The sequence below is a fragment of the Schistocerca nitens genome, chromosome 5 (assembly GCF_023898315.1).
Source record: "Schistocerca nitens isolate TAMUIC-IGC-003100 chromosome 5, iqSchNite1.1, whole genome shotgun sequence".
NCBI classification, from domain to species: domain Eukaryota; kingdom Metazoa; phylum Arthropoda; class Insecta; order Orthoptera; family Acrididae; genus Schistocerca; species Schistocerca nitens.
In genome coordinates, this window is record NC_064618.1 from 853614058 (window position 1) to 853635974 (window position 21917).

At 38.4% G+C, this 21917-nt stretch overlaps 2 protein-coding genes across 5 annotated transcripts in view; one reads left to right on the forward strand and one right to left on the reverse strand.

Annotated features, from left to right (window-relative positions):
- The window catches only part of LOC126260760 (dynein regulatory complex subunit 7-like), a 200874-nt gene that overhangs the window by 135353 nt on the left and 43604 nt on the right, over positions 1-21917 (forward strand). The gene's annotated exons all lie outside the window — the stretch shown is intronic.
- Positions 1-21917, reverse strand: part of LOC126259242 (protein distal antenna-like) — a 160424-nt gene that overhangs the window by 91929 nt on the left and 46578 nt on the right. For 2 of the 4 annotated variants that reach the window (XR_007546489.1, XR_007546487.1), the window contains 2 exons: positions 8649-8848; positions 7140-8542 (listed from right to left, as the gene is read on the reverse strand). The exons of 1 other annotated variant lie outside the window; for it this stretch is intronic. The gene's annotated coding sequence lies outside the window, so the exon portion shown is untranslated. One more of the 4 variants, XR_007546490.1, reaches the window with a different exon arrangement.

Here is a 21917-nt window from a genome sequence, read left to right on the forward strand (position 1 = left end):
TTGCCTTTCGTGGGCAAGTGCTCTACCAGCTGAGCTACCCAAGCACGACTCACGCCCCGTCCTCACAGCTTTACTTCTGCCAGTACCTCGTCTCCTACTTTCCAAACTTTTGTTTATTTTTTTGTTACTACCAAAAGTGGTATATTTCCTGCTTGTTTTACTATGTAAAATTTAGCCAGAGTAAACACAAGTAATTTATAGCTTTCTGACACTAGTTGATTATAAATACAGTTTTTAACAGCCACTTCTCTTTGTTAGTGTATAACTTGACCTATTCCATATCTCTGAAAATTCTACTTCACTGTGATATTTGTCGAATACGGTGAAGAAACATAAATCATAAATCTGTTAGTAGCCTGCAAGCAGTGTGGATAACAAAAAGACATCAAAAAATGGGGAAGAGATTAAGTTGATAAGTACGGACTGATTACATTGTTACCTGACTCTACAAACATTTTTGGAAAGGCAATGTACACTAGAGTAATTACTTCTCTGAGTACAACTAGTTAATAGATTTTAGATTTGAAATTTAGTTTTAAGAATGACTCATCGTTTGATCAGGCATTATATTCCTTTTGCTCTGGAATATTAAAAGGTACTATTATAAAGAGAAATTGTAGCTGTTGATTTATTATTTCATTGGTCTAAGTCATCATTTTTGTACATAGATACAGATTAATACTGGACAAGTCAGTTGTTATGAGGTGGTGAGATGAGACAACATGAATGAATGTGGTGATTATAAATTGTATATATGTTACAATATACACTGATCAGCCAGAAAATTATTACCACCAACCTCCTATCAATATAAACCTGTCCAGGCGATAGCAGTGTCACCTGGTGAGGGATGACTGCTAGTCAGACACATGCACAATGCTTGTAGTACAGTGTGTGTGCTGTCCATGTGTAGAATGGGTAAGGCGTGTGATCCATCTCAGTTTGACCGAGGGCAGATTGTGATGGCCTGGATGCTTGGCACAAGCATTTTGGAAACTGCACTACTTGTCAAGTGTTCAAGGAGTGCTATGGTGAGTGTCTTCAACACATGGCGAAACCAAAGTGAAACCACATCCAGACTCATAAAACAGGACAGGCACATATTGTGCCGGAATTAACACCAGTCTTTAATATTAGACAGAGTACAAATGTGTCTGAATACACAGAGCACTGAACACTCCTAACAATGGGCTTCTGCAGCCGATGATCCATGCATGTGCCAATGTTAACACCACAATATCGGCAACTACAAATGAGTACATGACCATTGGCACTGAATGTTGGTTGCAGAATGGCAGAGCATTGCATGATCCAATGAATCCTGATACCTGCTTCATCATGCCAATGGCTGAGAGCAAATCCATTGTCTTCCAGGGGAAGAGCTCATTGACACCTGTACTGTGGGATGGAGACAAGCCGGCAGTGGCTCCATTGTGCTCTGGGAAACATTCACATGGGCATCCATGGGTCCAGTGGAGCTCGTGAAAGGTACCATAATGGTCAAGGAGTACAGTGCAATGGTTGCAGATAACATACACCACTTCATGACAATCATGTTTCTCAATGGCAATGGCATTTTTCAGCAAGATAATGAGCCATGTCACAAGGCCAGGAGTGCGATGGAGTGGTTTGCGGAACACAGTGGTGAGTTTCAGTTGATGTGCTGGGCCCCCCAACTCGCCAGATCTGAACCCAATTGAATGCATTTGGGACGGTATTAAATGTGGCGTCAGAGCTCATCGCTGCCCTCCACGGAATTTACAGAAATTAGGTGACTTGTGTGTGCAGATGTGGTGCATATTCCCTCCAGCTACCAAGGTGTCATTGCTTTCATGTCACAATGCATTGCCACTGTTATCTGTGCCGAAGGTGGACATCCTGTCTATTAGGTAGGTGGTCATAATGTTCCGGCGGAATAGTGAACAAAAGTTTATGTGCATAAAAGCTGTAAGCAAATACTTACATATGGATAGCTATACTTACATTCTTCTTAAGAACTTATAATAGTTATTCTAGTTAAAAAAGCAAAAAGATTTTTATGATTCTTATGGTATTGTGTTGATCATAGTTTACATCATATCTTCTTCTGTACAAAAGAAACAGAGTTACACTAAATCACAATACTCTTCTTATTATTAGCAATAATTAATCTTTTTAATTAAAAAATCAAAGTGATGTTTACAGTTTTTGCAGCATCTCCATGAGCATAGTTTGCAACTTCTGATTTAGACACAAATTTAAAGATTAGAAGATATTTACAATCTGCTTGATGTACATTAATACTGGTTATGTTACTGGTTGAAGTATTGTGGAGGAAATCATCCACATTTGTAGAAGCAGCTAGTTTCACTAGCTGCTATACAGTCTAGGATGTATAGATTCATCAACACTATAATACAGTTTATTTAAAAGATACATTTTAAGAGACAGTTTAAAATTCCTTAATTTTTTGTGTCCTAATGTGTTGTTGTAACTTGTATGGTTTTTTGCTTGCTAGTAGAGGCACATCTTGCCTAAATTTTGTTTTTGCATATTCACTATGCAGTCTTATTTTTCTGTCATGTATTATATTTATGAAATGTTTCATTTTTATAGAATAGTTTGTCTTTAGTGTCCATTATTTTCATAACTCCCAGAATACAGAAACAAGATAGTGGCAAATTTACACTTTCTTAAATAGTGGCTTGCATGAACTTCAAGTAGTTACATTTCCTATGGTCCCTACAATTCTTTTTTGAGCAATGAAGTAATTTCTGCTGGTAGGTGAGTGGGGCTGAAACTTTATACCATATTTCAACAGTGATCCATGTGTGCATAATATATTTTTTTTATCATTTGTTTTGTCATGCAACCAGAAAGAATTTTTGTTCAATAGTAGGTGATACTTAATTTCTTATTGGTGAAGCTTACGTGCTTGTCCCACTTTAGGTTTTCTTGGATCCATAGTCCAAGAAATTTAGTGCTATTTACAGTTTCTAATTGTTCACCAGGCAGCATTATGGTATGGCTTAAAGGCTGTATTCCTTGGGGTGTGGGTAAATGTATGCTGTTGTTTTTGTTGTGGTCCTCAGTCCGAAGATTGGTTTGATGCAGCTTTCCATGCTACTCTACCCTGTGAAAGCCCTTCAACTCCAAATAATGACTGCAACCTACATCCTTAGGTATCTATTTACTGTATTCATCCCTTGGTCTCCATCTATGATTCTGACCCCACACACTTCCCTCCAATACAAAACTGGTGATCCCTTGGTGTCCCAGTATGTGTCCTATCAACGGATCCATCCTTCTAGTCAGATTTAGCCATAAACTTCTTTTCTCCCCGATTCTATTCAGTACCTCCTCAGTTGTTGTGCGATCTACCCATCTAGTCTTCAACATTCTTCTGTAGCCCCCACATTTCAAAAGCTTGTATTCTCTTCTTGTGTAAACTGTTTATTCATTATTCTTGTTTTCCTTTTGCTGATGTTCGTCTTATACCCACCTTTCAAGACAACATTCTGTTCAACTGTTCTTACAGGTCCTACGCTGCATGTGACAGAAATACAATGTCATCGGCAAACCTCAAAGTTTTTATTTCTTCTCTCTGAACTTTAACTCCCACTCCAGATTTTTCTTTGGTTCCCTTTACTGCTGGCTCAATGTTCACATTTAACAACATTGGGGATAAGCTACAACACTGTCTCACTCCCTTCTCAATCACTGTTCCTTTTCATGCTGCTTGTGTGTTAAAACTGCCATCTGGTTTCTGTACAAGTTGTAAATAGTCTTTTGATCCCTGTATTTTACCTCTGCTACTTTCAAAATTTCAAAGAGAGTATTCCAGTCAATGTTGTCAAAAGCTTTCTCCAAGTCTACAAATGCTATCAATGTAGGTTTGCCTTTCCTTAATGTATCTTCTAAGATAAGTCATAGAGTCAGTACTGCCTTATGTGTTCCCACATTTCTTCGGAATCCAAACTGATCTTTCCCAAGGTCAGCTTCTACCAGTTTTTCCATTCATCTGTAAAGAATTCATGATAGTATTTTGCAACCACTGTATTAAACTGATAGTTTGATAATATTCACACCTGTCATTCCTTTCCCCCAGTCCATATTCATCTCCAATTTTTCCTTCTCTTTCTTTTCCTACTGTCGAATTCCAGTCTCCCTTCACAATTAAATTTTTGTCTCCCTTAACTATCTGAATACTTGCTTTTATCTCCTGATACATTTCTTCAATCTCTTCATCATCTGCAGAACTAGTTGACATATAAACTTGTACTATTGTGGTGGTTATGGGCTTCATGTCTGTCTTGGCTAATGCTTTCACTATACTGGTCATAGTAGCTTAACCAAATTCCTATTATTCATTATTAAATCTGCTCTTGCATTACCCCTACTTGTATTGTATTTATAACACTGAATTCATGTGACCAGAAGTCCTGCTCCTGCTGCCACCAAATTTCACTAATTCTCACTATATCTAGCTTCAACCTATCCATTTCCCTTTTTAAATTTTCTAATCTACCTGCCCAAGTAAGGACTCAAACATTCCACACTCCAATACGTAAAATGCCAGTTTTGTTTTTCCTGATGACAGCATCCTCCTGAGTAGTCCCTGCCCTGAGATCCAAAAGGGGAGATTATTTTACCCAAGAGGATGCCATCCTCATTTTGCCCTACAGTAGAGTTGCATATCCTTGGGAAAAGTTGCAGCTGTAGTTTCCCTTTGCTTTCAGCCATTTGCAATTCCAGCACAGCAAGGCTATTTTGATCGATGTTACAAGGTCAGATAAATCATACAGACCGTTGCACCCGCAACTACTGAAAAGGAACCATTTGTTTGTATGCCCTCTCAACAGATACACCTGTGATGCAGTTTTACATATGGTACAGCTATCTGTATTGCTGAGGCATGTAAACCACCCCACCAACGGCAAGGTCAATGGTTCATGGAGTGGAAGCAAATGCTTAGTTACTGTCATTTCTGGGTTAATGATAAGACTGTTTCTGGAAAATCAGTCAGCAATGTGTAACATGCACACTTTTATTTCATTCTCCAGTTCATCTACAGCCTTCCCTTTTATCAGAATGTTTGTGTCATCTGCAAATTTTATATATGTTTGGGAAGACTGTAAGTCAGTTATAAACAGCAGGAACAAGATTGGGCATAGAATAGAACTTTGGGGCACACCAATTTAACATTCTGTTTCTCTGACTGGTGCCCATGCATATTGTCTGCTTCTTGATAATTAAGTTTTGCTATTTGTTGTCTATTCCGCAAGTATGATTGTATCAATTTGTTTCCCAGTCCCCTGACACGTACATGTTCTAATTTTGAGAGTAGCAGTTGATGGTTTATGACACCAAAAACTTTTGTGAGGACCAAAAATATAACTGATATATCCTGTTAATGATGTACTGAGGTCAGGACTTCATTTACAAAATCAAAGATGGCACATTCTGTGGACCTTCATTTCTGGAAACCATGTTGTGATTTTGAGAGGAGGTTATTTTCTTTTATAAAATGAACCAGTCTCTTATAAAATGTTTTTTTTCTAATATTTTACATAAAAGCAGACAGTAGAGAAATGGATTCATAATTGTTTTACGTCTGTTCTTTGAACCTTTGAAACAAATCCCTACTTTGACTATTTTCTGTTTTTCAGGAAAGACCCCATTAGCTAGTCAGGAATTACAAACATCTGCGAAGGGCTTTGCTATTACTGCTGCCCATTTCTTTAAAATGGTTCTGGGGGTGTTATCAATGCCAGATGAGAATTTTGATTTGGTTATCATATGTGTCTTTAGGGCTTGACTACACAGATTGTGTCTTGTTAAAAAGATAAAATAATTATAGAAGTAAGAGTCAAGCAGTAACTTGGTTTCACAGTCATATTTAACTAGTAATGCCAAAACAAGAAATGAATCTGTATCTGATGGGCATATGTGGTTAGTACCTCAGGGATGTACAACTAGATTCACTTATTTTCCTTATATATACTAATCCCTTATCTTTAGTTGTGATGGTAAATGTGTAATAGTTACAATTTCAGGTCTAAAATTGAATAATATAGCAAATAATGTTTGAAAGGGGAGCTACTCGTATTTCATAGCTTTTCAGCTGACTTTTGGTAGTTGTACAATACAATAAACACTATTCCATATTCACAGATATTCTGCTCTTATAAAGCAGTGGCACATTTAGCTTGTAGGTCACGCCAACTTTGTGATACTGAGAATATGTAAGAACTGCTTAGAAAACACATTTTCAGGACCTGATCTTTATGATTAGAATGTTGTCAACAGATGGCACCAGAAAACTTGTTTGCTTTAAATACAGATTTTCATTCCTTGATATCATGAGGGATAATATATTTGGGCAACTCAGTTTAAAGATAAGGTATATTTTTAACCCAGAACCATAAACCTTGTTATATTATGAACATCTCATAAGCCTCCATTTAACAATCAGAGGTTTCTTACAGTGGCTTTGCAGACTATCTATTATTCATTTACAGCATTTTTAATTGTCATTGTGAACTTGGTTAAACAGCAGGATTCATTCAGATAATCCACAAGACAAAAAATCTTGGGAGTTAGATAGTCAGGAGAGTTTGATAATTCATCCTGGTGCTCTTCAACCAAGCACATACACTGCAGGCTGTGACACATTGCATTGTCCTGCTGGTAGATGCCATTGTGCCAATGAAAAACAAATTGCATGTAGGGGCGAACATTGTTCCCAAGGGCCTATTGTGACTTCCAGAACGATGTCAGTGACCAGGGAATGCCATGGAAATATTCTCCAGACCATAATGCTCCCTTCTCTGGCCAAGACCCTTTCAACAATTGAAGGGGTCGGAGAGATATAGTCATAAGCCACATCGAACTAGTTTTGAGATACAGCGAGTTTAAAGTTCCATAGAGGTCTGAAAATGTTTAATACAAAATAGGAACCTTATTTCTGCTGCAAACACTTGGTTAATACTTGCGAAGCATGTTGTTAAATAGTCACCTCTCTGCATGCTATAAAATATTAATTTTAGAATGATTCTAATTAAGATGTAGTCAACGGTGGCTTATGACTGTATCTCCCAAAAAATTGTGTAAAACATAAAGTATGAATTTGTAAGGATTTATTTTAACTACTCGTACACAGCAAGCAGAATATATAATTTTTACACATTAATATATACATATCAGGTATCTGAGATGTATAAATTATTTTTTCATTCATACAGTTACATCAAGGAAGTTCCTCTACCTCATTATTGTACACGTTATTTCCGGTAGATGACCGAAAGAAGTCTTGATTTGCTGCAGGTATGCATGGAATAAGAGACAGTAGATCATCAATTTTTTTCTGGTTAATTGGTAGTGGCTTTCTGTACTTTATTGGCAGCTGGTATGCATTTTGGTTCAACTAGCCTTCCTTTCTTTTTGACACGAATATCCACTGACATGAGAGCTCCTATGTCTGAATAAGAGAGCATTACACTTAGCTTGAAGGGATCTTCAGACTCAAACTTAAATTGAGTAGCTTCACTGAAATGGTGGGGATCTCCAGACGTGGATTCTGTACGTTTTGAGGTCAATGTCTTCAGGCTTTCCAAACTTCTGAAGTCTTCTCCTTACATTTTAGTTACAATGAAATGTTTCGGACTCGCAGATTTTATTACTTCTGCCCATTCATCTGGAGTGTACACTGTTTCTTGCATACCGTTCAATGCTACCAAAATCACGATCACAAGGTAGCATGGTGTGACCTACCACAGTGAAGTAATGCTGGACAGAATCAAATCTTTTGGTAGCAACAAGGGACCTTTCCAAAGCAATAATAGTCCAATTCTTTGTCTGACCCTTGCAGTTGTCTATGATTATGTGGAGAGGTTTTGTCTGAGGATTAGTTGTCTCCAAGTACTTCAATAAGCAGCTCCCAACCTCATCTGAACCCCGTCCTCCATCTTTCTCGCTCCACAGAAACATATAATCGTTATTTGATCCACAGTGGTGGATACCATAGTTGTATGTCCATATTTTCCTCTTGTAAAATGCTGGACCTACTGTTAGTTTATGTGTGGGGAATGTTTGCTGCATGTCCATTGCTATCACATGATGCTCTTTCGAATTTTCTTTAACCAGAGCAGTTAAGGACGCAATCATATTTTGTCCTCTGTCAGCTATTTGAGATGCAGTTCATATTGTTGTTTCTTTTCTGTGACTTCTTCTGCACATAATTCTGGGTTATTTATTGCAATTAGAAATTCATCACATTTTGGACAGGTGTCACTTTTTGGTAGTTTGAAGCCTACGTTAAATTCAGATACGAAAATTTCTCTGAATTTACTTTCAGATACTGCAGGAACCTGCTTTTCCTTGCAGTATTCTGAGTATTTATCTCTAAATAAGGAAGCAATTGTGAGATCACAATCCAAATACACTTTATTGGGGTTCTGTTGCCTACTGTAATGACTGTTATATTTCGATATGGCGTTGAGAAGTTCTCTAACACTTTGTACAGCTTCGTTTTGAAATTTATATGGGTAGTTTCCACGTTTTCCTGAAATAAAAAAAAGATGAGCTTATATCCTCTTCCTAATAGAAATATTTGTATAGTACTCAGTTTGAATATATCCCTAACTTATAGCACAGAGTAACATACAAACCTCTCCCATCTTCTTTTGGCACTGCAAATCCCTGCTTCATTTGATGTTGCAAATTCCTCACTCTTCGTGCATGTATCTGTAAGCCATGAACCCTTGGGAAAGCTTCCTTGCAGATCATGACTTCCATTCCACATACCCTCACATTATAAGAAAATGTAACAGCCCTGGATGATATTTTCTTGGAAGTCTTTTTTGGATAGCTTTGAAAGAAATTATGACAAATATAACAAAATGAAATAAATGTACAAAATATTAAACCACTTGTATTTAAATAGTGAATAAACCTCCGCTTTTTCGGTTCCATTTTCATACAGCTCATCAGGTAAGTATTCGGGGCATTAAAGTTTCCTATGTACCAAAATGAATGAAAAATGTTTTCTTCCTCTGCAAGCAGTTTTGTGAAGCATTTATTTGAACAAGTACAGGGACTTCCTATGGTAGCAACCTGAACAGTCTTGTGGGTTTTTAAAGACTTATACTGCTGCCAACATTTCGTCGACGTTTTGCTTTATTTTTCTTCCACTGATCAATATTTCGCTTTCTTTTCCGTGAAGGATTTGGTTTTTCGGGTGATTCTTCATTTATTCTACTTATTTCAAGGTATAATATGAAGAGCAAAATAGTCTAAGAATTTGCGTGAGATATAGTCATAAGCCACACAAAGCATTAAATTTCGCTAAAATCACATTAATGAGAAAATATTTTTTACACATCTTTTGCCTTTGAAACTACATTATTGCACCATTAAGCAGTAACATAAATGTGCCCATCAAGTTTCATCATTAACACACAGGCTGGCTATCAAATGCGTTGCCAATGCTGAGAGAAACAAAGTCACAAGCCACAGGAAATTAATCACGAGAAATAAACCGTTTTATTTCCTTACCGAAACATCATCTGAGCTGGAACTGCTGGTCAATGGAAAGGCAAACCTACATTTCTAGCATTTGCAGATTTAGAGAAAGCTTTTGACAATGTTGACTGAAATACTCTCTTTCAAATTCTGAAGGTGGCAGGGGTAAAATACAGGGAGCGAAAGGCTATTTACAATTTGTACAGAAACCAGAAGGCAGTTATAAGAATCAAGGGGCATGAAAGGGAAGCAGTGGTTGGGAAGGGAGTGAGACAGGGCTGTAGCCTATCCCCGATGTTATTCAATCTGTATATTGAGCAAGCAGTAAAGGAAACAAAAGAAAAGTTCGGAGTAGGTATTAAAATCCATGGAGAAGAATTAAAAACCTTGAGGTTTGCCGATGACATTGTAATTCTGTCAGAGACAGCAAAGGACTTGGAAGAGCAGTTGAACGGAATGGATGGTGTCTTGAAGGGAGGATATAAGATGAACATCAACAAAAGCAAAACGAGGATAATGGAATGTAGTCGAATTAAGTCGGGTGATGTTGAGGGTATTAGATTAGGAAATGAGACACTTAAAGTAGTAAAGGAGTTTTGCTATTTGGGGAGCAAAATAACTGATGATGGTAGAAGTAGAGAGGATATAAAATGTAGACTGGCAATGGCAAGGAAAGCGTTTCTGAAGAAGAGAAATTTGTTAACATCAAATATAGAGTTAAGTGTCAGGAAGTCATTTCTGAAAGTATTTGTATGGAGTGTAGCCATGTATGGAAGTGAAACACGGACGGTAAATAGTTTGGACAAGAAGAGAATAGAAGCTTTCGAAATGTGGTGCTACAGAAGAATGCTGAAGATTAGATGGGTAGATCACATAACTAATGAGGAGGTACTGAATAGGATTGGGGAGAAGAAGAGTTTGTGGCACAACTTGACCAGAAGAAGGGATCGGTTGGTAGGACATGTTCTGAGGCATCAAGGGATCACCAATTTAGTATTGGAGGGCAGTGTGGAGGGTAAAAATCGTAGGGGGAGACCAAGAGATGAATACACTAAGCAGATTCAGAAGGATGTAGGTTGCAGTAGGTACTGGGAGATGAAGAAGCTTGCACAGGATAGAGTAGCATGGAGAGCTGCATGAAACCAGTCTCAGGACTGAAGACCACAACAACAACAACATGAAAAACTCAATTTCGTGAAAGTTGTGGCTTATGACTATATCTCTCCGAGCCCTTCAATTGTTGTAGGGTGTTTGCTTTTAGACATTACACACCATACATGCCACAGTAGCACTTGCAGCCTACATCCTCAATTATTTTCTGGATGTATTCCAATCTCTGTCTTCCTCTACAGGTTTTGCCCTCTACTACCATGGAAGTCATTCCCTCAAGTCTTAACAGATGTCCTGTCATCCTGTCCCTTCTCCTTATCAGTGTTGCCCACATGTTCTTTTCCTCCCTGATTCTGTGCAGAACCTCCTCATTCCACCTAAATTTCAACTTTCGTCTGTAGCACCACATCTCAAATGCTTCGATTCTCTTCTGTTCTGGTTTTCCCACAGTCCATGCTTCACTACCATACAATGCTGTACCCCAGACGTACCTTCTCAGAAATTTCTTCCTCAAATTAAGGCCGATATTTGATATTAGTAGACTTCTCTTGGCCAGGAATGCCTTTTGTGCCTTTGCTAGACTGCTTTATAGGCGCTCCTCGCTCCATCTGTCATTGGGTATTTTACTACCTAGGTAGCAGAATTCCTTAACTTCATCTACTTCGTGACCACCAATCCTGATGTTAAGTTTCTCGCTGTTCTCATTTCTGCTACTTCTCATTACCTTTGTCTTTCTTCAATTTAGTCTCAATCCATACTCTGCACTCATTAGACTGTTCATTCTTTTCAGCAGAACATGTAATTCTTCTTCACTTTCACTCAAGATAACAGTGTCATCAGTGAATCGTATCCTTTCACCTTTGATATCCTTTCACCTTGAATTTTAATTCCACTCCTGAACCTTTCTTTTATTTCCATCATTGATTCCTCAATGTACAGATTGAACAATAGAGGTGAAAGGCTACATCCTTGTCTTACACCCTTTTTAATACAAGCACTTTGTTTTTGGTCATCCACTCTAATTAATACCTCTTGGCTGCTGTACATATTGTATATGACCCATCTCTCCCTATAGCTTACCCCTACTTTTGTCAGACTTTCAAACATCTTGCACCATTTTACACTGTCGAACACTTTTTCCAGATTGACAAATCCTATGAACATGTCTTGATTTTTCTTTAGTCTTGGTTCCATTATTAACCGCAACATCAGAATTTCCTCTCTCGTGCCTTTACCTTTCCTAAAGCCAAACTGTTCGTCATCTAGCACATCCTCAATTTTCTTTTCTATTCTTCTGTACATTATTCTTGTAAGCAACTTGGATGCATGAGCTGTTAAGTTGATTGTACAGTAATTCTTGCACTTTGTCAGCTCTTGCCATGTTCGGAATTTGTGGATGATGCTTTTCTGAAAGTTAGATGGTATGTTGCCAGACTCATACATTCTACAAACCAATGTGAATAGGCGTTTTATTGCCTCCTCCCCCAGTAATTTTAGAAATTCTGATGGAATGTTATCTATTCCTTCTGCCTTATTTGATCTTAAGTCCTCCAAAGCTCTTTTAAATTCTGATTCTAATACTGGATCCCCTATCTCTTCTAACTCGACTCCTGTTTCTTCTACTATCACATCAGATAAATCTTCCCCCTCATATAGGCTTTCAATGTATTCTTTCAACCTCTGCACTCTCTCCTCAGCATTTAACGGTGGAATTCCCGTTGCACTCTTAATGTTATCACCCTTGCTTTTAATGTCACCGAAGGTTGTTCTGACTTTCCTGTATGCTGAGCCTGTCCTTCCATCAATCATTTCTTTTCTGATGTCTTCTACATTTTTCCTGCAGCCATTTCATCTTAGCTTCCCTGCACTTCCTCAGTGACTTGTATTTCTGTATTCCTGAGTCTCCTGGAACATTTTTGTACTTCCTCCTTTCATCGATCAATTTAACTATTCCTTCTGTTACCCGTGATTTCTTCGCAGTTACCTTCTTTGTACCTATGTTTTCCTTCCCAACTTCTTCAACTGTACTGCCTACTGAGCTATTCCTTATTGCTGTATCTATAGTCTTAGAGAACTTCAACCATATCTCATCATTCCTTAGTACTTCCGTATCCCACTTCTTTTCATATTCACTCTTCCTGACTAATGTCTTAAACTTCAGCCTGCTCTTCATCACTACTATATTGTGATCTGAGTCTGTATCTGCTCCTGGGTACACCTTACAATCCAGTATCTGATTTCAGAATCTCTGTCTGACCATGATGTAATCTAACTGATAATCAGTTATTCAAAATGACAGTCACAATCGCATTATTTATTTTGCCGCCAACCGGTTTCAACCCACAATGGGGTCATCTTCAGGGCAATTTACACCATTTGGTCGCAGTTGGTAACCATTACCAACCGTGCACAGGCAGGGTGATGACTCCAGCGAGTGACCAAATGGTGTAAATTGCCCTGAAGATGACCCCATCACAGGTTGAAACCGGTTGGCAGCAAAATAAATAATGCAATTGTGACTGTCATTTTGAATAATTGATTATAAGTAAATTAATCAATGTTATCTCCACACAACTATGTTGTCTAAAAATTTAATCTAACTGAAATTTTCCTGTATCACCTGACCTTTTCCAAGTATACTTCCTCCTCTTGTGATTCTTGTACAGAGTATTCGCTATCACTAGCTGAAACTTGTTACAGAACTCAATCTTTCGCCTCTCTCATTCCTTGTCCCAAGCCCATATTCTCCTGTAACCTTTTCTTCTACTCCTTCCCCTACTACTGCATTCCAGTTGCCCATGACTATTAGATTTTCGTCCCCCTTTACATACTGCATTACCCTTTCAATATCCTCATACACTTTCTCTATCTGTTCATCTTCAGCTTGCGACGTCGGCATGTATACCTGAACTATCGTTGTCGGTGTTGGTCTACTGTCAATTCTGATTAGAACAACCCAGTCACTGAACTGTTCACAGTAACACACCCTCTGCCCTACCTTCCTATTCATAACGAACCCTACACCTGTTATATCATTTTCTGCTGCTGTTGATATTACCCAATACTCATCTGACCAGAAATCCTTGTCTTCCTTCCACTTCACTTCACTGACCCCTACTATATCTAGATTGAGCCTTTGCATTTCCCTTTTCAGATTTTCTAGTTTCCCTACCACGTTCAAGCTTCTGACATTCCACGCCCCGACTCATAGAACGGTATCCTTTCGTTGATTATGCAATCATTTTCTCGTGGTAACCTCCCCCTTGGCAGTCCCCTCCTGGAGATCTGAATGGGGGACTATTCCAGAATCTTTTGCCAATGGAGACATCATCATGACACTTCTTCAATTACAGGCCACATGTCCTGTGGATACATATTACGTATCTGTAATGCAGTGGTTTCCCTTGCCTTCCGCATCCTCATGTCGTTGATCATTGCAGATTCTTCCACCTTTTGGGGCAGTTTCCCACCCATAGGATAAGAGAGTGCCCTGAACTTCTGTCTGCTCCTCCGCCCCCTTTTACAAGGCCATTGGCAGAATGAGGGTGACTTCTTATGACAGAAGTCTTCAGCTGCCAATGCTGATTATTAATCAAAATTTAAGTAGTAGTGGGATTCGGACCTGGGACCTGAAAAAGCCACCAGTTATACTCACTGGATGTCCTGCTGCAGTAATGGCATGCAAATTACAGCCTGTGTTGCCAATGAAAAGCAATCATTTTGGGTACACGAACCAGGGGTCTGGTACGGTAGCCCATATTTGACATTTCCTGAAGGGTAATTGAGGAGACAATGGTAGTAGCCCCTTGGTTCGTATGGGTGGTCAGTTGCTCAACAGTTGCACATCTGTTCATCCATAAACATTTTGACAGCCATCATTCAGCCATGTCATCTATGGCCTGTGGTGCATAACAGTTGCCTTGGCAGTGGTTTTGAATAGTGCCATTTTGTTCTGCACAGTATACTTTAACCAAGTTGGTATGCAAACAGCTTACAAATGTAGCCATTCCAGAAATGCTTCCATCCCTGGCCCAAAAAGCCAATGATCATGCCCTTTTCGACATAAGATAAACACTCTGTTTCTGCATTACGACAATGACTGCATTAATATCCACTACCCTCCGACTTGCTTTAAACAGCGTCCACTGCTAATGCAGCCACCTGCTGTTTCTGAATGGTTATTGCACTTGACATCGAACATAGGTCCTGGTCACATTAATGTGATTGGGCTATGTATATTCTGTGAGCGTCCACAGGATTTGAAGGCTGTTAATGATAACCAGATTTTCAAACTCATATTTAAGACATTTCTCTCAGAAACCGAGTTTTGTTTCCATTAAGACTACTTTAGTTCCACTTAATTGAATGATGGCATTCCTAAATCTCTGAAATAAATGAAAGAGCTAGAAGTATTATTCATGCGGGATATACTGGGGCACTAAATTTTGTTAACTATCTCTCAGTATGAGTGAATTAGTAAGTAATAAAAACTTTTCATGTATGAATAACTGTATCTCATTGAAATGAATCAAAAGTTAGAGAAAGCTGTTCATGGGATGAGGATTCCAACTTGTTTACCTGATCCAGCCATCTATATTTGAGTCTTTCACGACATTCACAAATTTCAGGCAAATGTTGGTATGGTTCCTCCTGTTAGACCTCGGTCATGACCAAGACCTTCTTCATTTTTTGCCCAGAATTTGGAGTGAGTTGTACCATATGGCCACCCAAAGCAAAATATTGCATAAAAATTTAAATAATGGTAAGAATGACCTACAATGTGACTGCAATTTTTTAATGTTTTAGCTTATCTTATATTCTTCAGAAAGGATTAATTAAGAAAAGAATGATTTGTAGCACTTCAGAGTTACCTTGAATTTGGTGCTTAGCAAGCATCTTCATCATTGAATATCTTCTGCAACTTACATCCATCAGAAACTGCTCTCTGTATTCATGCCTGTATCGTCCTTGACAGTTTTTAACCTCCCACGGTTTTCTCCATTACTAGATTGACTATGACTCAGGATGTGCCCTATCAACCAATCCCTTCAGTTAGTCAAATTTTGCCATGAATTCCTTTTTCCCAAAAATTTGATTCTGTACCTCATCATGAGGTACTTGATCTACTTGTCAAACCTACAGCATTCTTCTGTAGCATCAAATTCCAAAAACTTCTCTGAGCAGCTTATCATCCCTGTTTCACTTCCGCAGAAGTCTTACACTGCAGACAAACATCTTCAGGCAAGACATTCTGACACCTAAATTAATATTAGATGTTAATAAATTTATCCTTTTCATAAATGCTAATCTTGCTATTGCCAGTTTGCATTTTATGTCCTCTCTACATCTACTTCTATACTCTGCAAACCATTGTGAAGTATGTGACAGAGGGTACATCCCATTGAACCTGTTATTAGGATTCTTCCAGTGCCATGCACTTACTGAGTGTGGGAAGAATGATTGTTTTAATGCCTCTGTGTGTGGTGTAACTAATCTAATCTTGTCCTGACAATCCCTATGTGAGTGATAAATATCTGGTTGTAGTATATTCCTAGTCATTGTTTAATGCCAGTTCTTGAAACTTTGTAAGTAGGCTTTCTCGGGATACTTTACGTCTATCTTAAAGATTCTGACAGTTCAGTTTCCTCAGCATCTATGTCACATTCTCCCATGGGTCAAACAAACCTGTGACCCTTTGTGCGGCCCTTCTCTGTATACATTCAGTATCCTCTATTAGTCCTTATGGTACGGGTCCAACACACTTGAGCAATATTCCAGAATGGTTTGCATGTGTGATTTGTAAGCAATCTCCTTCGTAGACTGATTGCATTTTCCCATTATTCTACCAATAAATGAAAGTCTGCTAGTGCTTCTCACACAACTGAGCCTATGCGATCATTCCATTTCATATCCCTACAAAGCATCACACCCAGGTATTATAGGAATTCACCTATTCCAACTGTAATTCATTGATGTTACAGGACACTACATTTTTTTTCATTTTGTGAAGTGTGCAGTTTTACATTTAAAGCAAGTTGCCATTATTTGCACCACTTCAAAATCTTATCAAGATCTGACTGAATATTTATGCAGCTTCTTTAAGACAGTACTGCACTGTAAGATAACTGCATTACCTGCAAAAAGCCTGAGGTTACTGTAAATATTGTCCGCAAGGTCATTAATATACAGCATATACAACGAGGGTCCCAACACACTTCCCTCACTTCTCTTGGCTATAACTGGAGTTACATGTACATCTGACGATGACTCCCCATTCGAGATAACATGCTGCTTCCTCCCTACCAAAATATTCTCAGTCCAGTCACAAATTTCACTTGATACACCATAAGATTGTACTTTTGACAATAAGAATATGTGCTACAGAGTCAAATGATATTTGGAAATCAAGAAATTTTACACCTACCTGACTGCCTTGATACAAAGCTTTCATGTGAGAAAGGTGTGAGTTGGGTTACACATCATCAACTTTTTGGGATACCTCATTATATTTGAGCTCTGAATATGTTTTAATGTTCTACAACAAATTGATGTCAACGATATTGTACAGTAGTTTTGTGGATCATTTCTACTACCCTTCTTGTAAACGGTTGTGCCCAGTGCTTTCTTGTAACTACCGGATACCATTTTTTGTTTGAGGGATCTATGATAGATTATTGTTAGAAGGACTAATACAGCTACAAATTCAGTATAGATTCAGTTGTAACAATTTCAACTACTCTCAATACCACTGATATTAATATTTATTTCACTCATCTTTTCAGTGGTATGATAATTAAATTGGGACAATTCTCTTGGGTTTTCCTTTGTAAAGGAACATTTGAAAATTGCATTAAGCTTTTCAGCTTTTGCTTTGCCACACTCAGTTTCAGTTCCTGTCTCGTTTGCGAATGACTGAACACTAATTTCGGTGGCATTAACAGTCTTTACATTTGACCAGAATTTCTTTTGTGAAAGATCATTTGACAATATTCTGCTATAGTAGTCATCAAATGCTTTACACATTGCTTTCTTGACAGCCAAAAGTGTTTCCCTTAGCATCTCTCTATCTATAACCCTTTGCTTTGTTTTACTCCTATTATGCAGTAGTTTCTGTTTCTTTAGAAGTCTCTTTCCAGTGATTATACCACAGAGGGTCCCTTCTATTATGAACTGCTTTGCAGGGTACATATCTATACAGTGCATGGCCAACTCGGACTTCAGCCTTAGTTTGTATTCATACTACTGTCCTGTGCTGAAAGTGTCAAGTTCCTCATTGAGATATGACACTACTGCTTTTTTATCTAGTTTACTGCACATACATACACTGTCTAGTCATATTATTTTTCTGACCATCTATCAAAAGCCTGAATAATCACCTTTTACATGCAAGACATGCAGAAAGACAAGATATACTGACACTTAAATTAATATTAGATGTTAATAAATTTATCCTTTTCAGAAATGCTAGTCTAGCTATTGCCAGTCTGTATTTTACATCCTCTCTACAACTATACCACTGTGAATTATTTGCCAGCGTGTCAGTGAGGTTCTGGAAGCTGCTGAGAGGGGTCCAGTGCCATGGCCATCGGTGGTAGGTTTGTTGGATGAGGAACCATGGCATGAACAGCCCAATCAAGATGGTCACACAGGTTCATGATTCGGTTTAAATGCAGGGAGTTTGGTGGCCACAGACATACACTGCAAGTTTGGTGGCCACACACATACACTGCAAGTTGCGTGACATGTTGCATTGTCCTGCTGGGATGCCATCGTGCTGAGTAAAAACAAACTGCATCTAGAATATTGCTCAAGTATGTGGGACCCATACCAGAAAGGACTAACAGGAGATATTGAATGTATACAGAGAAGGGCAACACAAATTGTCACAGGTTTGTTTAATCTGTGGGAGACTATCGCAGAGGTAGTGAAGGAACTGAACTGGAAGACTCTTGAAGGTAAACTACCGAAAGAAAGTCTATTAACAAAGTTTCAAGAACCAGCTTTAACTGATAACTCTAGGAATATGCTACAACCCCCTACATATCATTCACATAGGGATTGTGAGGATAAGATGATTATAATTACTGCATGCACAGAGGCATTCAAACAATCATTCTTTCCATGCTCCATATGTGAATGGAATAGGGAACTGGTCCAATGGGACATACCCTGTGCCATGCACATAATGTGTAGATGTAGATTTAGGGGTGGACATGGCCCCAAAGGATAGATGCATACTTTTGTTGATCCACTGTGCTTTCCAGAATGACAAGATCACCAAGGGAATGCCACAAAATCATTCTCCAGATCATAATTCTCCCTCATAGTTCAGTTTCACCCATTTCACACCATACATGCCGACAGCCATCTGTCCAATGGAACATTAAACGTGACTCATATGAAAATATCTACAGACTGAAATACTGATTGATTCACTTCCTTCTTAACAGCTACATCACTTTCATGTCCTTTGGCTGTTCTAAGTGCAGCCTCATTTGTTTTTAAGTTTTAAATAACTGTTCAGTTCCAGTATTTTATTCCTGCTACCTACGCAATTTCAAACATTGCCAAATGCTTTCTCTAAATCTACAAATGCTATATTGAAAGTTTGCCTTGCTTTAACCTATCTTTTAAGATAGGTTGTATGGTCAATATTGCCTTGCACATTCATACATTTCTCTGGAACCCAAACTGATCTTCCCTGAGATTGGCTTCTATTAGTTTCTCCTTTCTTCTGAAAATAATTTGTGTTAGTGTTTTGCAACCATGGCTTACTAAATTGATGGTTCAGTAGTACTCACACCTGTCAGCACTTGCCTTCTTTGGAATAGGTATTATTACATTATTCTCAGATAACACATTGTTAAAGGGCTATGATCGACTGCTTTCCTCTTGTATCATTTTAGTCTGTTTTCTTTGCTAGATGAAAAAGGAGACAATTGTGGAAGACACTGCCAAACCAAGAGGGACTAGCAGAAGAATGTATAAAATAGCTGAAGTGTCATCTAGTGGTGTAGCCGAAGTTCGAGAAGAAAGTGGAATAACAACAGTAGTACCTTGGGCTCCCACCCTGAATGATGTAGATGGATAGTCTTTTATTAACTGTTATTATAATAGTTTGCTGTCCATAAAAGCTGAATTTATGAATACATGTGTACCTAAAGCCATTTTTGGATATAAACTCTGGCACACACAAAAATGCACCATGAAGGAATTATCCAAATGGGATGGACATCGGTATATGTGATGTACATGTACAGACAAACAAATAATTACAATTTCAGAAAAATTGCTTGATTTATTCAAGAGAAATAGCTTCACAAATTGAGGAAGTCAATAAAGCATTGGTCCACCTCTATCCATATAAGCAAGCAGCTATTGGGCTTAGCATTCATTAATAGATTTGTTGTTAGATGTCCTGGGGGATATCATGTCAAATTCTGCCCATCTGGCATATTAGATTGTCAGAATCCTGAGCTGCTCCTAACATTGTCAGTTGGTGAGAGATCCAGTAACCTTGCTGGCCAATGTAGGGCTTAGCAAGCACTAAGACAAACAGTAGAAACAGTCGCCATGTGTGGGTGGGCATTGTCTCACTGAAATGTAAGCCCAGGGAGGCTTGCCATGACAGACATCAAAACGGGGTGTAGAATATCACCAACATACAGCTATGCTGTAAAGATGCCGTGGATGACAACCAAATACATGCTGCTATGAAAATAAATGTCATCCCAGCCACCACTCTTGGTTCACAGGCCATATGTCTGACAACAGTCATGTTTGTATCCCTCCACTATATGGAGCATCTCCAGACATGTCTTTGCAAGTCATCGGGTGGACCAACACATAATTGACTTCCTCAGTTTGTGAAGCTGTTTCTCTTGAATAAATCATCCAATTTTTCAGAAGTTGCAGTTTGTTTACCTGTACATGTACATCACATATACCAGTGTCCATCCCTTTCAGGTGATTGCTTCATAGTGTCGCTTTGTTTCTCCTAGAGTGTACCTCTTGCTGAAACAAGACCCAACTCATCCTTATATTTTAAGTATAAAATAGCACATTTACAAGGTATCAGGCCCAGTAATTGACCCACAAAAAAATTTGGGCCATAGTTCTGAGAGTATGCAGTTATGACCTTCTGAAATTACAGCTTTTAAACTTTTGCATGCCAGTTGTTAGTCACTGCTCTGCTCCACTGCAGCCGCTTAATGCCTGAATGTGAAGGACTGTACAGTGGGTGAGAAGAGGTTCGTGAAATATTGTTTTGACATTGGTAACATGGTTTATTCATTGCATCAATTTGCACAGCTTAGGACCTGTAACTGGTGCCAGAGATATCCTTGCTTTGAACATTTTTATGTTGTGATGCACAAGTGCAGTGTACATTAATGAAATGAATTTGCATGACATTAAAGAAGTAGTGTACTGTTATTTACTTATTAAAATCACTGTTGTGCATTATTTTCACTTTTAAAGTAAAGTAAATTTGCAGGAGATGTGCTATTCTTCAATGTGATTGACAGATTAAATTGTAAATGAAAAATTATTAAGTTCATTTCATAATTATTCTTGGGTTTGTTAATTTTGATTTTGAGGTATTTATGTAGGCACATAATATCACCACAAGAAAATTGTTAAAATAATATTGAACGTATATGTATGTGGGGTTGACATATGTACTCATATTACAAGTTTTCACATCAGATAACATGACTGTTCTTGAACAAGACTTCAAAACACATTGGGCAGAAGCGATCATCTCTCACTTCCTCTTCCCTCACCTTCAACACCTCACAAATAGGAGGGCTCTGGTTGTCACACCGATGTACAGTACTTCATTCTCAGGCATTAGGCAGCCACGTATGAAAATTTAAAAGCTGTTCTTTCAGAAGGTCATAACAGTGGGCTATCAGAATTACAGCCCAAATTTTCACATGGATCTGATTGCTGAGGCTGATAACTCATTGGTGTGCTTTTTTCTCCTTAAAATATTAGGTCGAGTTGAGGATGTTTCCTTGTAAGATGTGTTTATAGGCATCTGCCACTAGCTTTGCAAAATAAAACATTGATTATTAGCTTCTATCCTCAAACTGAATGTAGCTCAGTAGCTGTCTTTAAATGGTTTTATCACAAGGTTGTAATTTGTGAGTTGTATGAGTGGGATGAGTTGTATGAGTGGGATGGACTCAAAATGTATTAACACGATTCACATTGTCCGTCGCACTTCACATAGTGTAGACCGGTAACTGTCTGCTAGGTATGTCCGATGTAAAACTGACTGGGCACGGCCCGTGCTGCCTGAG